The sequence below is a fragment of the Somniosus microcephalus genome, chromosome 8 (assembly GCF_052327205.1).
Source record: "Somniosus microcephalus isolate GS21.2 chromosome 8, FLI_Smic_1.0, whole genome shotgun sequence".
Classification (NCBI taxonomy): domain Eukaryota; kingdom Metazoa; phylum Chordata; class Chondrichthyes; order Squaliformes; family Somniosidae; genus Somniosus; species Somniosus microcephalus.
This window is the reverse complement of record NC_140994.1, coordinates 263,442,663-263,457,612: the sequence shown is the minus strand read 5'-3', so window position 1 is coordinate 263,457,612 and position 14,950 is coordinate 263,442,663.

Sequence of the window (14,950 nt, the reverse complement as noted above, 5' to 3'; positions counted from 1 at the left end):
TTGTACTTGATTCTTTGGCTAGAATCTTGGTTCTTGTTCGTGGCAACTGCTCTGAAAGGTGTACGTGGCACAACCTGTTGGACTTTATTGCTCGTCGCCCACGTCAATGTGCCGTTCTACTTATAACATACAGGCACTCACTGCTTCCCATGATCACAATGAGCAGAAGGTACATGTTTAAGTTTTAAAAATGTGCCTCCCTCAGTCGATGTGGTTATTTGGTGGTTGCTTGCGAGATTATCTCGGAGGATCTCACTCAGACATGATCTCACAGGCCTGACGATGTGCACCCGACAGTAAATGATGGTTTTCGATCACAGCCAGAAAATGCAGTTCAGATAAAAGGAACAAAGGAGTCTCCTCGTTTACAGACATCACCGAACTTGGCTGAACAATTGTGTACAATTTCTTTCTTTTAGTCCTTCCACGCGCTAAGCTAGTGTCAGCTGTGGCGCAGTGGCTAGCACTCTCGCCTCTGATGTCGGAAGGTCGCGGGTGCATACTCCCCACTCCCGAGACTTGAGCACAAAAAATCTAGGGCGGTGCTGCACTGTCGGAGGTGCCGTCTTTCGGATGAGATGTTAAACCGAGGCCCCATCTGCCCTTTCAGGTGGGCGTAAAAGTTCCCACGGGCGCTGTTTTGAAGAAGAGCAGGGGGAGTTCTCCCCGGTGTCCGGGCCAATATTTATCCCTCAATCAACATCACTAAAAACAGATTATCTGGTCATCATCACATTGCTGTTTGTGGGAGCTTGCTGTGCGCAAATTGGCTGCCGCGTTTCCCACATTACATAGAAACATATAAGATAGGAGCAGGAGTAGGCCATTCGGCTCCTTGAGCCTGTTCTGCTATTTACTGAGATCATGGCTGATCATCCAAATTCAGTACCCTGTCCCTGCCTTCTCCCCATATCCCTTGATCCATTTAGCCTTAAGAAATATATCCAACTCCTTCTTGAATATATTTAATGAATTGGCCTCAACTGCCCTGTGTGGTAGAGAATTCCACAGGTTCACCACTCTCTGGGTGAAGAAATTCCTCCTCATCTCTGTCCTAAATGGCTTACCCCTTATCCTTAGACTGTGACCCCTGGTTCTGGACTCCCCCGCCATTGGGAACATCCTTCTAATCAGTGACTACACTTCAAAAGTACTTCATTGGCTGTAAAGCGCTTTGAGACGTCCAGTGGTCGTGAAAGGCGCTATAGAAATGCAAGTCTTTCTTTCTTTAAACTGTAGGCATTTGAAACCTTTCTTGGAGTGTACAAGCTGATTAAATAATGCTGCCATGAGATCTGTTGCCTCATATCCCTGCAGCTGTGGTTTTGAGAGCCAGACATAACAACATTCTCACAGAAGGAGAAAAGCAAATCCTTCATAGAATCACGGAAAATTACAGCACAGAAGGAGGCCATTCGGCCCATTGTGTCCATGCCGGCCGACAAAGAGCCACCCACCCTAATCCCACTTTCCAGCTCTTGGTCCGTAGCCCTGCAGGTTATGGCGCTTCGAGTGCATATCTGTAGGAATTATTAGCGGGGATGGGGTTATTGTCTCTGGCCAGTCAGAAGCCTCTGAGCTGCTCCAGAGCCCCGTGCAGTTTCGAAGTGGTTCTGACCGCCGGACTTATTCGGTAGCGATGTAGACAGAAACGAGACTTGTGGTTGGGTGCAAAACAGACCAGTATTTATTGAACCAAAAAGAAAACAACTTAAAATAATGAATACAACACACCTGTGCTCGATACAGCACTTTTACTTAACACAGTACACTTAGTGTCCCCTACAGCACTCTTTTGCTTAGTGCAACACTCTTTTTCTTAAATACAGCACCTTTAATACAGTACTCTCTTACTTAAATACAGCACCTTTAACAAGTGCAGCACTTTACTTCTCACAGTACACTTAGGCCTAGAAATTCGGCGGAGCCCCAAATGGGGCGCCAAGCTCGCCTGGGCGCCGGAATTACCGCTGCGTACGGAGCAGTTGCGCCCGCCGGAAATTCAGTTGGAGTGCCTCAAGAGGGACGTGGGGCGCTGCTCGAGGCGCTCCGCATCCCTCTTGGGGCGCTGAAACTGAATATCGCAGCGCAACGTGCCGCAACGCCACCTGCTGCGGCACGGCGCGCTGCGGTACTGCAGGCCTTCCTCCCCTTCTTAAGGGGGAGGGGCCTGCACCAGCGCGATGACCGATCGCGAGTGCTGGCAAAAGTGCCCGGCACTGAGGAGAAGTGCCGGGCTCTCGGGACACAGCCGGCACTCCCTGGGGGGGTGGGGGGATCAGGAGGCCGGGGGCGGAGGTGCTGGCAGGCGGCCACCAAAAAAATGGCCGCCCCGCACCTCCACCTTAATTTGCACCACTACCGCCACAGGTAGGCCCCATGAACCGGGCGCGATTTGCGATCGGCGTTACAGAGGCGGGCACGACCAAATATCGCGATCGGGGCGGTATCGGGGCGCTGCACACACTGATGATGTCATCGGTGGTGGCGCAGCGCAACAGGCTAACGCCACCATTAGCGCCCTGCTAAATATCGCGGGAAGCGCGGCGAGTGGCGCTAAAGCCACTGAGTGCCCTCTTTAGGCGTTAACTGGTGGTGCAGCCCACCGAATTTCTAGGTCTTAGTGTCCACTACAGCACTCTTTTGCTTCGTGCAACACTCTTTTACTTAAATACAGCACTTTCCTTCTCACAGTACACTTAGTGTCCACTACAGCACTCTTTTGCTTAGTGCAACACTGTTACTTAACAGGGGAGGAGAAAACGGACACAACGAGGGAAAATTGACTAAAATTACAGTTTTAACAAAATCCCCCTTAATTCCCACCCCTAAATACCTATCTAAGTTGCCATGTGCTGGGCCAGAAAAACTATGCTCACCAGTGAAACGCCAGCTCCGTGCCCCTGCGGTCTTAGATTCTTCACCACCCTGAAATGGAGATACCCCAGTGTTTAAAAGTAACTGCTGGTATTTCACTCCTTTGGGCAGGCTCCTGTGTTGTAGATAGGGCACAGAGGCGAGGCTGCAGAGAGAGTGCGAGATGGCTTCCTGAGAAGCTATCTTATACCCCATTTGGAGCCGAAATCTTCCCGCCCAAATCCGGATGTATCTGTGCTATACAAAAGGGAATTGATCTGTCCCATTCATTGTGATGGGTTTTGGATAAATTACCCATTTCCCTTGTGATGGGTTTTTGAATATATCCCCATTCGTTGTGATGGGTTGAATAAAGCTGTCTCCGTTTGAAGAAAACATGTCTATTTCCTTAATTGCTGAGTAAACAGCCCTTGGAGGTTAGTGTAAACAATCTGATTGTCCTGTGGCCACACCCAACCGCAATTGATTGACAGTCTCAAGTGCTTGATCTCTTAAGTCAATATTGTAAAGCCTTCGTGTAAACAAAGTTCCTTTGTTCATGCTGACAGTCTCAAGCACTTAATCTTTTGAGTCAACATTGTAGCAGTTTCCCAAACCGCATTTGATTGACGGTTTAAATACCTTACTACTTCAGGGGCTGTTTTAAAAAAAAAAATCCTTTGTCAGCCATCTTTGATTTTCCTTTTCACAGCACACAGGCTGTGTTGTGTCTTCTGCCACGAGGTCTGATGGCCATTTTTGATCCCTGGATTTTTAAAGGTGTATTCTACCCAGGTATTCGCTAATTAAAAATAAATCTTCGGAGCTGTAGAAAATTTCGAAATTATTGCGAAATCCTACATATCCAAGAGCTTCTTAAATGCAACGAGGGTTTCTGCCTCTACCACCCTTTCAGGCAGAGAGTTCCAGACCCCCACCACCCTCTGGGTGAAAAAAGTTCTCCTCAACTCCCTTCTAAACCTCCTACCAATTACTTTAAATCTATGGCCCCTGGTTATTGACCTCTCTGCTAAGGGAAACAGGTCCTTCCTATCCATTCTATCGAGGCCACTCATAATTTTATACACCTCAATTAAATCTCCCCTCAGCCTCCTCTGTTCCGAAGAAAACAACCCCAGCCTATCCAATCTTTCCTCATAGCTAAAATTCTCCAGTCCTGGCAACATCCTCATAAATCTCCTCTGTACCCTCTCCAGTGCAATCACATCTTTCCTGTAATGTGGTGACCAGAACTGCACGCAGTACTCTAGCTGCGGCCTAACTAGTGTTTTATACAGTTCAAGCATAACCTCCCTGCTCTTGCATTCTATGCCTCGGCTAATAAAGGAAAGCATCCCATCTGCCTTCTAATGATGTGATTGTTGTTTTTAGGATTCTAAAGGGACTGGATAATGTCGACTGTGACAAGCTGTCTCACCCTGTCCAGAACAGCAGAACCAGAGGACACGCCCTGCGCTTGAAAAGGGGGTAAATTCAAAACTCATCTGCAGAAACAATATCTCAGTGAGCGAGTGGTCAATCTGTGGAACAGGCTTCCTCGGGAGATGGGGGGAAGCAGTTAGTGTTGCTCCGGAGAGGAGCAGGTGACTTTGGACCTGTGGTTCCCAAAGCTCTCCACCGCTGGGGGTTTTCCTCGCCTCATGTCTGGGTCTGTTGTAGACCCACTGATAGAGATTGATCGCCGTGATCAGTCAACAGCTCCATTATCATTGGATCAGGTGAATATGAGGGTGGTAGAAGGCGAACTAGATGGACCTGGGCTTTTTTTTGTCTAGCAATTCCTATGCTATCTACCCTGCAAAGTACTTTTTCTCAGCAGGGAAGTAAGACTGCCTCCACCTCCTTATCACCATACTACCTTCTTCTCGGTAATGACTGAAATCCATACCTGTGAGGGGTTTTGTCCCTTTCCCGACTTGTTGCTACACTTGTCAGTCTGATAAAAATATTAAAATATTAATGTGAATAGAACTCCTCCATCAGGCTCGGTGAGTAAGCTCAGTGTGGAACTGAACCACACAGATCACAAGATCATTAGATAGATACAGATGGGGGAGGTCTTTTGGCCCATGTTAGCGCACCCATCCAGAGAAGAGACCCACATTACCCCATCATGGTATCTAACTGACTCCCCAAACGAGCGCTAGGTTTTTGCCTCCACTACTCTATCAACACTACACTAATCGCTTCACTAGATTGATTCCTGGGATGAGAGGGTTGTCCTGTGAGGAGAGATTGAGTAGAATGGGCCTATATACTTAGAAGAATGAGAGGTGATCTTGTTGAAACATATAAGATTCTGAGGGGGATTGACAGGGTGGATGCTCAGAGGTTGTTTCCCCTGGCTGGAGAGTCTAGAACCAGGGGTCACAGTCTCAGGATAAGGGGTCGGCCTTTTAAGACTGAGATGAGGAGGAATTTCTTCACTCAGAGGGTGGTGAATCTTTGGAATTCTCTGCCCCAGAGGGCTGTGGAGGCTCAGTCGTTGAGTATATTCAAGACAGAGAGCGATAGATTTTTGGACTCTCGGGGAATCAAGGGATATGGGGATCGGGCGGGAAGGTGGAGTTGAGGTCGAAGATCAGCCATGATCTTATTGAATGGTGGAGCAGGCTCGAGGGGCCGTATGGCCGACTCTTGCTTCTAATTCTTATGTTCTTATCAGGAAGACTATTCCAGTTTTTCATCATTCTTTGTGTGAAATTCTTGCTGGCATATGTTCGAAATTTTCTTTTCATACAGTATTAACCTGTGACCCTTGTTCTATTATCCTGGCATACCTTGACGCTGTACTCCAGAGACACCTCATCTCTCTTTTATACTTCAATAAGGCTCTGTCTTAGTTTCTTTCCTCCTAACTCAACCTTTTGACAGTAGGGATTAGCCTAGTGATTTTTCTTTCCACCAGTTCTATGCCTTGAACTAAGAACATAAGAATTAGCAGCAGGAGTCGGCCATTCGGCCCCTCGCGCCTGCTCCGCCATTCAATAAGATCATGATTGATCTTTAACCTCAGCTCCACTTTCCCGTCCGATCTCCATATCCCTTGACTCCCCTTGAGTCCAAAAATCTATCGATCTCAGCCTTGAATATACTCAACGATTCAGCATCCACAGCCCTCTGGGGCAGAGAATTCCAAAGATTCACCACCCTCTGAGTGAAGAAATTCCTCCTCATCTCGGTCTTAAATGGCCGACCCTTTATCATGAGACTGTGCCCCCTAGTTCTAGACTCTCCAGGTACGGAAACAATATCTACCCCGTCAAGCCCTCTACTTTTCAATGAGATCACCACTCATTCTTCTAAACTCCAGAAAATAATCAAAAAGGCTAATGGAGTGCTGGCCTTTATATGTAGAGGACTAGAATACAAGGGGGTAGAAGTTATGCTGCAGCTGTACAAAACCTGGTTAGACCACACCTGGAGCACTGGGAGCAGTTCTGGGCACCACACCTTAGGAAGGACATATTGGCCTTGGAGGGAGTGCAGCGTAGGTTTACCAGAATGATACCCGGACTTCAAGGGTTAAGTTACGAGGAGAGATTACACAAACTAGGGTTGTATTCCTTGGAATTTAGAGGATTAAGGGCTGATCTGATCGAAGTATTCAAGATATTAAGGGGAACAGATAGGGTAGAGAGAGAGAAACTATTTCCGCTGGTTGGGGATTCTAGGACTAGGGGGCAGAGTCTAAAAATTAGAGCCAGACCTTTCAGGAGTGAAATTAGGAAACACTTCTACACACAAAGGGTGGTAGAAGTTTGGAACTCTCTTCCGCAAATGACAATTGATGCTGGGTCAATTGTTAATTTTAAATCTGCGATTGATAGATTTTTGTTAACCAAAGGTTTTAAGGGATACGGGGCAAAGGCGGGTGGATGGAGTTAGGTCGCAGATCAGCCATGATCTTATTGAATGGCAGAACAGGCTCGAGGGGCTGAATGGCCTCCTCCTGTTCCTATGTTCCAGAGAGTATAGACCCAATCTACTCAATCTCTCTAAGTAGGACAACACTCTCATCCCAGGGATCAATCTAGTGAACCTTTGTTGCACCGTCTCCAAGCCAAATATATCCACTAGGTCTTGGTGACTGACACTAAAGACAGGAAGGTATCACGTTCAGTGCCCAGTCTGTATTGAGTTCCCATATTTTTGCCAGGGCAGTGATATGGGGACCACAGTTGGCTTCAATGTCCTTGTAGAAAAAAAGAAGCAAGTGATAGGTGCAGCTTCTGAGAAGATGGGAGAAGACTGAAAAAAATCCCACTGAAAACGCTTGCCCTGAGTTCTGGTTTCCATTTGGGTGAACTTGGACCGCGGGTTTCAATAACGCGCCACAGACCAAACAAACGCACCCCCTTCCCGCCAGGGCAGTCCGCACTAGAAAACAGGGCATCACTTGACGTCTTTTCTTCATGGTACTAGTTCTGGGCGAAGACTTTTATGGTTGCTGAGGTTTTCTTCAATTTCTTCATGTGTGGAACAGCAATCAGGTGGAATCAACATTTCTTACCACGTGTCCTTCTAGCACAGAGTTAGGCCGCAAAGAGCGCAGTCGCAGATTCTGACCCTAAGCTGCCATGTCAGCTGTGGCTCAGTGGGTCGCACACTCGCCTCTGCGTCAGAAAGTTGTGGGTTCAAGTCCCACTCCAGGGACTTGAGCAAATAAAGCTAGGCTGACTCTCCAGTGCAGTGCTGAGGGAGTGCTGCACTGTCAGAGGTGCTGTTTTTCGAATGAGACATTAAACTGAGGCCCCGTCTGCTCTCGCAGGTGGCCATAAAAGATCCCACGGCCACTATAAGAGCAGGGGAGTTCTCCCTGGTGTCCTGGTCAATAGTTATCCCTCAATCAACATCACTAAAAAACAGATTATCACATTGCGGTTTGTGGGAGCTTGCTGTGTGCAAATTGGCTGTCACGTTTCCCACATTACAACAGTGACCACACTTCAAAAAAAAAAGTACTTAATTGGTTGTAAAGCACTTGGTTGAGACGTCCGGTGGTCGTGAAAGGCGCTATAGAAAGTCAAGTCTCTCTTTTATTTCCTAAGCTCTTTGTGGAATGAAACCAGAAGGATATGAGTACACAGAACATGAAATGGATTCCGTGGTCGGAAATGTGGGATGGAGGAAACAATATGGGAACCATTTTTGTAGAAAAGTTTTTCATGTTTAACCCGATAAAAGCAGAACTTCAATTATTTCTGTAATTTTCATAATCAGATCAAGATGTTTTTGAATGTAAAATAAACTGCGGGTGAAAGTTTGTGCTGGATAATGTGAACATTGTCCTATATCACAAGTGAAGGGCCAGATTGGATCTTTGTCTTACGGCCTTTTAAAATCACTTATTATATTCCCGCAAAGCCTCTCCACTCCTTATCTGAATAAGCAATGGGGCCAAAGCTCCTTGGCCCTTCCGACGCATTCCTGCCTTAAATCTCTCAGAAGTGCAATAATAAGGGTTGGAAAATAGGCCAGGACCCAGATACGCTAGCTCTCGGCCCGTGAGCCTTTGTAAGAGGCACATTGAAGCTGTGTCCGCTAAACCGGCAGGAGAGCTTAGCAGGACTGTGGCGTGGATTCACCGCGCGCCGCTGGGTTTGCAGCGGAGCGGTTTAATGTGACGTGGCAGATAACTCCCCGCAGCTTCCTCATAAGACAAGCAGGGCAGTTTGGATGCCTTCATTTGGAAAAATAAAAAATCAAATCAAATCAAATCAAATCAACTTTTATTGTCATTGTTAGTGCACAAGTGCAGTACAAAGAAATGTAGGCTTGCGGCTCCCGAGAGTGTACATTTGGATTAAGACATTTAAACATTCAACATACATTTGGCTTGTAGTATATTAACATAAACATAACCATAATAAAGTGCATTGGCAGATGTGCAGGCTTTAGAGTTTATTTGTGGAGTTCAGTAGGATGACAGCCCTGGGAAAGAAGCTGTTCCTAAATCTGGTCGTACGAGTGCGAATGCATCTGTAGCGTCTCCCAGATGGCAGGAGGGCGAACAGACTGTGGCTGGGGTGGGTAGGGTCTTTGATGATGGACCGTGACCTCCGTAGACAGCGTTTCTGGTATATGTGCTCTACATTTCTACAGCGCCTTTCACAACCTCAGGACGCCCCAAAGCGCTTTACAGCCAATGAAGTACTTTTTTGAAATGTAGTCACTGTTGTAATGTAGGAAACGCGACAGCCAATTTGCGCACAGCAAGCCCCCACAAACAGCAATATGATAAAGACCAGATAATCTGTTTTAGGTGGTAGTCGAGGAATAATATTGGCCAGGTTTTTTTAATTCATTTTTTATGGGATGTGACCGTCGCTGGTGAGGCCAGCATTTATTGCCCATCCCTAGTTGCCCTTGAGAAAGTGGTGGTGAGCCGCATTCTTGAACCGCTGCAGTCCGTGTGGTGAAGGTGCTCCCACAGTGCTGTTAGGGAGGGAGTTCAAGGATTTTGACCCAGCGACGATAAAGGAACAGCCGATATACTTCCAAGTCAGGATGGTGTGTGACTTGGAGGGGAACCTGGAGGTGGTGGTGTTCCCATAGGCCTGCTACCCTTGTCCTTCAGGTGGAAGAGGTCACGGGTTTGGGAGGTGCTGCCGAAGAAACCTTGGTGAGTTGCTGCAGTGCATCTTGTAGATGGTACACACTGCAGCCACGGTACGCCGGTGGTGGAGGGAGTGAATGTTTAAGGTGGTGGATGGGGTGCCAATCAAGCGGGCTGCTTTGTCCTGGATGGTGTCGAGCTTCTTGAGTGTTGTTGGAGCTGCACTCATCCAGGCAAGTGGAGAGTATTCCATCACACTCCTGACTTGTGCCTTGTAGATGGTGGAAAGGCTTTGGGGAGTCAGGAGGTGAGACACTCGCCGCAGAATACCCAGCCTCTGACCCGCTCTTGTAGCCACAGTATTTATGTGGCTGGTCCACTTAAGTTTCTGGTCAATGGTGACCCCCCAGGATGTTGATGGTGGGGGATTCGGTGATGGTAATGCCGTTGAATCTCAAGGGAGGTGGTTAGGACACCGGGGAGAATTTCCCTGCTCTTTTTCAAATAGTGCCGTGGGATCTTTTACATGCACCTGAGAAAGCAGACGGGGCCTCGGTTTAATGTCTCATCCAAAAGACGACACCTCCGACAGTGCAGCACTCCCTCAGCACTGCACTGGAGTGTCAACGTAGATTAATGTGCCCAAGTCCCTGGCGTGGGACTTGAACCCAGGACCTATTGAGTCAGAGGCACTATTCTAAGAAGAGCACAGGAGTTCTCCCAGTATCCTGGCCAACATTTATCCCTCAATTAACATTTAAAATAGACGATCTGGTCATTTTCACATTGCTGTTCGTGGGACCTTCCTGTGCGCAATTGTCTGCCACGTTTCCTACCTTACAACGGTGACTACACTTCAAAATTATTTAATTGGCTGTAAAGTGCTTTGGGATGTTCTCAGGTCTGAAAGGCGCCATACAAAAAGCAAACAAAGCACTAGGGTTTATTTCTAGAGGGATAGAATTGAAAAGCAGAGACATTATGTTAAAGTTGTATCGAACCTTGGTTAGACCACACTCGGAGCGCCGCGCACAGTTCTGGACTCCGTATTATAGAAAGGATATAGAGGCACTGGAGAAGGCGGGAAAAGATTGAACGGGCTGGGGCTCTTTGCTCTGGAAAAGAGAAGGCTGAGGGGTGACCTGATAGAGGTCTTTTACGATTATGGAGGGGGTTCGATAGAGGTGGAGAAGGTTGTTTCCACTCGCAGGGGAGACCAGAATTAGGAGTCATAAACAACGTTCCCGTTAATTTTGTTTTGGGTGCATGGCCCCTTTAATGAGATTGTACAGTTGTACATGAGCAAATACAGTGGTCGAATGTTGGAAAAAGAAAATTGGCGTGACACAACCATACATACCACCCCAACTATGCCCTATGCATGGCGCACAAGGTCATAATAAAAGAATAATAGTCATATGGAGAGTTGGCAGCTCCGGGAGAAGTTAAAAGCAATCGACACTTTATAGTTCACGCAGCTACCTTGCCTTCCAGGGTATTATTTATTTACAGTGCTACTGCAGAAATGAGAAAATAATTCATTCCATACGTTGGTTCTTTCAAAGCGGCGATAGTGATTTTGAAAGGAATACCCAGGAAAGGTTAGCAGCGACCTGCACGGAGGCACTGCATGTTTATTTTTGCTGTGGGCTGGAGTACTGCAGCCATCAGCATATAATAAGTTCCATTGAGAGAGCCCGCAGTCCATGAATGACCTTCCACATTTCTTCCTTCAGCTGGCTATCAGTCAAAATTTTTTTTTTTTTTTTTAACGCGCTGTCCAGGACTTTTAAACCTCTGCCCACTTCCCTGCCAAGCAAATCCCGGTGTCAAGTTGTTCGTGGCTGTGGAAATGTTTTTATTTCAAGGAATGTGGGCTTTGAATAGGCATGAGTTTGGGGGTCTGCTCTTCATTATCGCCACCGCCGACGTGACGAGGCGAAGAAACAGGCTCTCTTTTGTTAACCTGCCCATGTTGAGTTAGCCATTTCCAGCTCGGGGAAGACACCCCCCCCACCCCCCTCCCTCCTTTGCCGATGGTGTACTTGTTGCTTAACTTTCTCCCCTCCCTACCCGGGACTCTCAATTGGGCGAGTGCCTCAGCCTTCTGCCGCCCTCGCTGAAGTGGCCATTCTATATGCGGGAATCGGACACTAAGGCGGGCGGGGGGCGGGGGGCTCAGTCATTGGGTATATTCAAAACAGAAGTCGATAGATTTCTGACCAGTAAGGGCATCAAGGGATATGGCGATAGGGCCGGTGAATGGAGTTGAGGCAGAAGATCAGCCATGATCTCATTGAATGGCGGAGCAGGCTCGAGGGGCCGAATGGCTGACTCCTGCTCCTATTTCTTATGTTCTTAATTAATCTGCTGGTGAATACAGGCTTGCACCTGGATGGTTTGGCCCGAGGCGCACCTGGTACTGGGGTCTCGGTATCATCAAAGGGCGAGCTGCCAACACCTGATGGGACACCTGTTCCAGGGGACACCTATTTTTATCACCTATATCAATATGGCAGGCAGCGCTCTTCCAGCTCGTAATGAGCAGGCACTTCCTGCCCGCCATATTGGAGGATTCGGCGCCCGTTTAGCGCCCAAAGAAGGGGCACGGCGCCATGGCATTACTGGGCCTGAGTGTCCGCGGCCTGTTCCGGTAGCCAAGACCGCTGGTTTTATCGCCAGACATCCCCGAGTACGCACTTTGCAGGAGGTGTCTCCGGAGAGTGATTTGGGGGTGGGAACCTCGTTTGATTTTCCCCTTTCTATTGCGGTGGGGGAGGGGGGTGGCGGGTGTCACCGAGATCAGTTGTAGCCCCCCAGCTGATGTTGCTTCACTCGGTCCGGGGATTGACCAGCACCACGCCAGGAGCCGTCCATTGGATAGCAGTTTCCCAATTTAACAGAGCCTCGCTGTCAGGAATATCTTGCTTTTCAGCCAGGAATTCTGTGAAGTAAATAAAAATGGACCTTTTTTAAAAGGTTGGGTTGATGCTTTTTTGGATAGTTGATAGAAAAGATTTTCCTTGAGGAGTTACACCAGGAGAAGGTCCAAGATGGATTTATCGTATTAAAATATTTTGTGGTTGATTCATAATTCCTTTGGCATCTTTGATTCTTTTCAAAGAAAGACTTGCATTTCTATAGCGCCTTTCACGACCACTGGACGTCCCAAAACGCTTTACAGCCAATGAAGTACTTTTTGAAGTGTGGTCACTGTTGTGATGCAGGAAACGCGGCAGCGCATTTGCGCACAGCAAGCTCCCACAAACAGCAATGTGACAATGACCAGATAATCTGTTTTTGTTATATCGATTGAGGAATAAATATTGGCCCCAGGACAAAAGAGCATGCCAGGAGCAGCTGCAACAACGCTCAAGAAGCTGGACACCATCCAGGACAAAGCAGCCCGCTTGATTGGCACCCCATCCACCACCTTAAACATTCACTCCCTCCACCACCGGCGTACCGTGGCTGCAGTGTGTACCATCTACAAGATGCACTGCAGCAACTTGCCAAGGCTTCTTCGGCAGCACCTCCCAAACCCGCGACCTCTTCCACCTAGAAGGACAAGGGCAGCAGGCGCATGGGAACACCACTACCTCCAAGTTCCCCTCCAAGTCACACACACCATCCTGACTTGGAAATATATCGGCCGCTCCTTCATCGTCGCTGGGTCAAAATCCTGGAACTCCCTCCCTAACAGCACTGTGGGAGCACCTTCACCACATGGACTGCAGCGGTTCAAGAAGGCGGCTCACCACCACCTTCTCAAGGGCGACTAGGGATGGACAATAAATGCTGGCCTTGCCAGCGACGCCCACATCCCATGAACAAATAAAAAAAAACTCCCCTGCTCTTCTTTGAAATAGCGCCATGGGATCTATTACATCCACCTGAGAGGGCAGACGGGGCCTCGGTTTAACGTCTCATCCGAAAGACGGCACCTCCGACAGTGCAGCGCTCCCTCGGTACTGCACTGGAGCGTCAGATCTTTGTGCTCAAGTGGCAGATGAAATTTAACACAGAAAAGAGGGAAGTGATCCATTTTGGTAGGAAGAACGAGGGGAGGCAATATAAACTAAAGGGTACAATTCTTAAGGGGGTGCATGAACAGAGAGACCTGGGGGTATATGTGCACAAATCATTGAAGGTGGCAGGGCAGGTTGAGAAAGTGGCTAAAAAAGCATACGGGATACTGGGCTTCATAAATAAAGGCACAGGGCTGGATTTTAACTCAGGTGTGGGCTGTTGTCGTGTTATCCGAATTTCGTGTTTCCCACATGAATCTAAATGGATGTGGGAGATTGATGCAATTTTAACTCAATTGGCCAATTGATTTCCAATGTGTGGGAAGCCTTTGAAAATGGGTTTTTCATTACTGAAATCCCCTCCGATGACATCATCATTGCTGCTGCATTTAAGGTCCACAGCAAGCCTTGCTTCTTCTGCAGGCTTCCAAGCTTTCTCCATTTGGTGTCAGAGGGACCTGCAGGAAAGATGACAAGCGGGAGGGCAAGAGCAGCTCCTCGTTTTGACGAGGCGGCACTTCAGGCATTGGTGGATGGGGCTCGGGCCAACAGGGAGGTGCTGTTCCCTTCATCAGGGAGGAAGAGGCCTCCCACTCAGACCAAGGCAGTGTGGATGCAGGTGGTTGAGGAGGTCAACTCCTTGGGAGTCACCCGCAGAACCTGGATACAGTGCAGGAAAAGATTTCATGACCTTCAGCGCACTGGAAAAGTGAGTATGAATTTCCCATCACCCTCAATCTGATCCCCATTGCCTTTCCTCACCAGCACTCAGCTTTAGCAATCTCTTCCTCCACATCCCACTTGACACTGACATCCATGCACCCTTACCCATTCCCTCTCTCTCTATGCTCACATTCACATAACTATTCCCCAATGCAACCCTCACACTTCCTGATGTGCCTCAATAATTCCGAGACTCGATGTTAGCGAAACAAAACAAGGCTTTTATTAACTTAGAAAGTAACACGTAAGAGAGAGAGGTATCTTCCTTCTGGAGACGGAGGCCAGACTGAGCTAGCTTACAAAAGGGGCCAGGTATGGGTGGAGCCCTACATACAGCACATTCCAGCACATTCCAATAAACAATACAATGAGGACTGGGGGGAAGGGAAATGACACTGAAACCGACCACAGTCACAGGCAGTGATGAATGGAATATTTCATCACATTCACCCCTTCTATAGATTTAGTCTGTTCGGGGGTTTGATAGTCCTCTGCGACCGACGTGGCTGTTGTGGTGCCGCGGGTGTCGGCTGGGTGTCCCCGGTAGCCTCCTGGGTCTCTGCCGGGGGTGCCGCCAGGGTTGTTGAAGGGGTAGTTGGTGGGGGTGTTGTTGGTCGATGTTCTTCCGGGGGTGCTGAAAGAGTAGTGGGTGGGTAAGAGTTGCTGTGATCGTTGTTGCTGCTATTGCCATGGTTGTTGTCGATGCCGGCTGGGGCGACGTCTTTTATGGACACGGTGTCCTCCCTTCCGTCGGCGTGCCGGA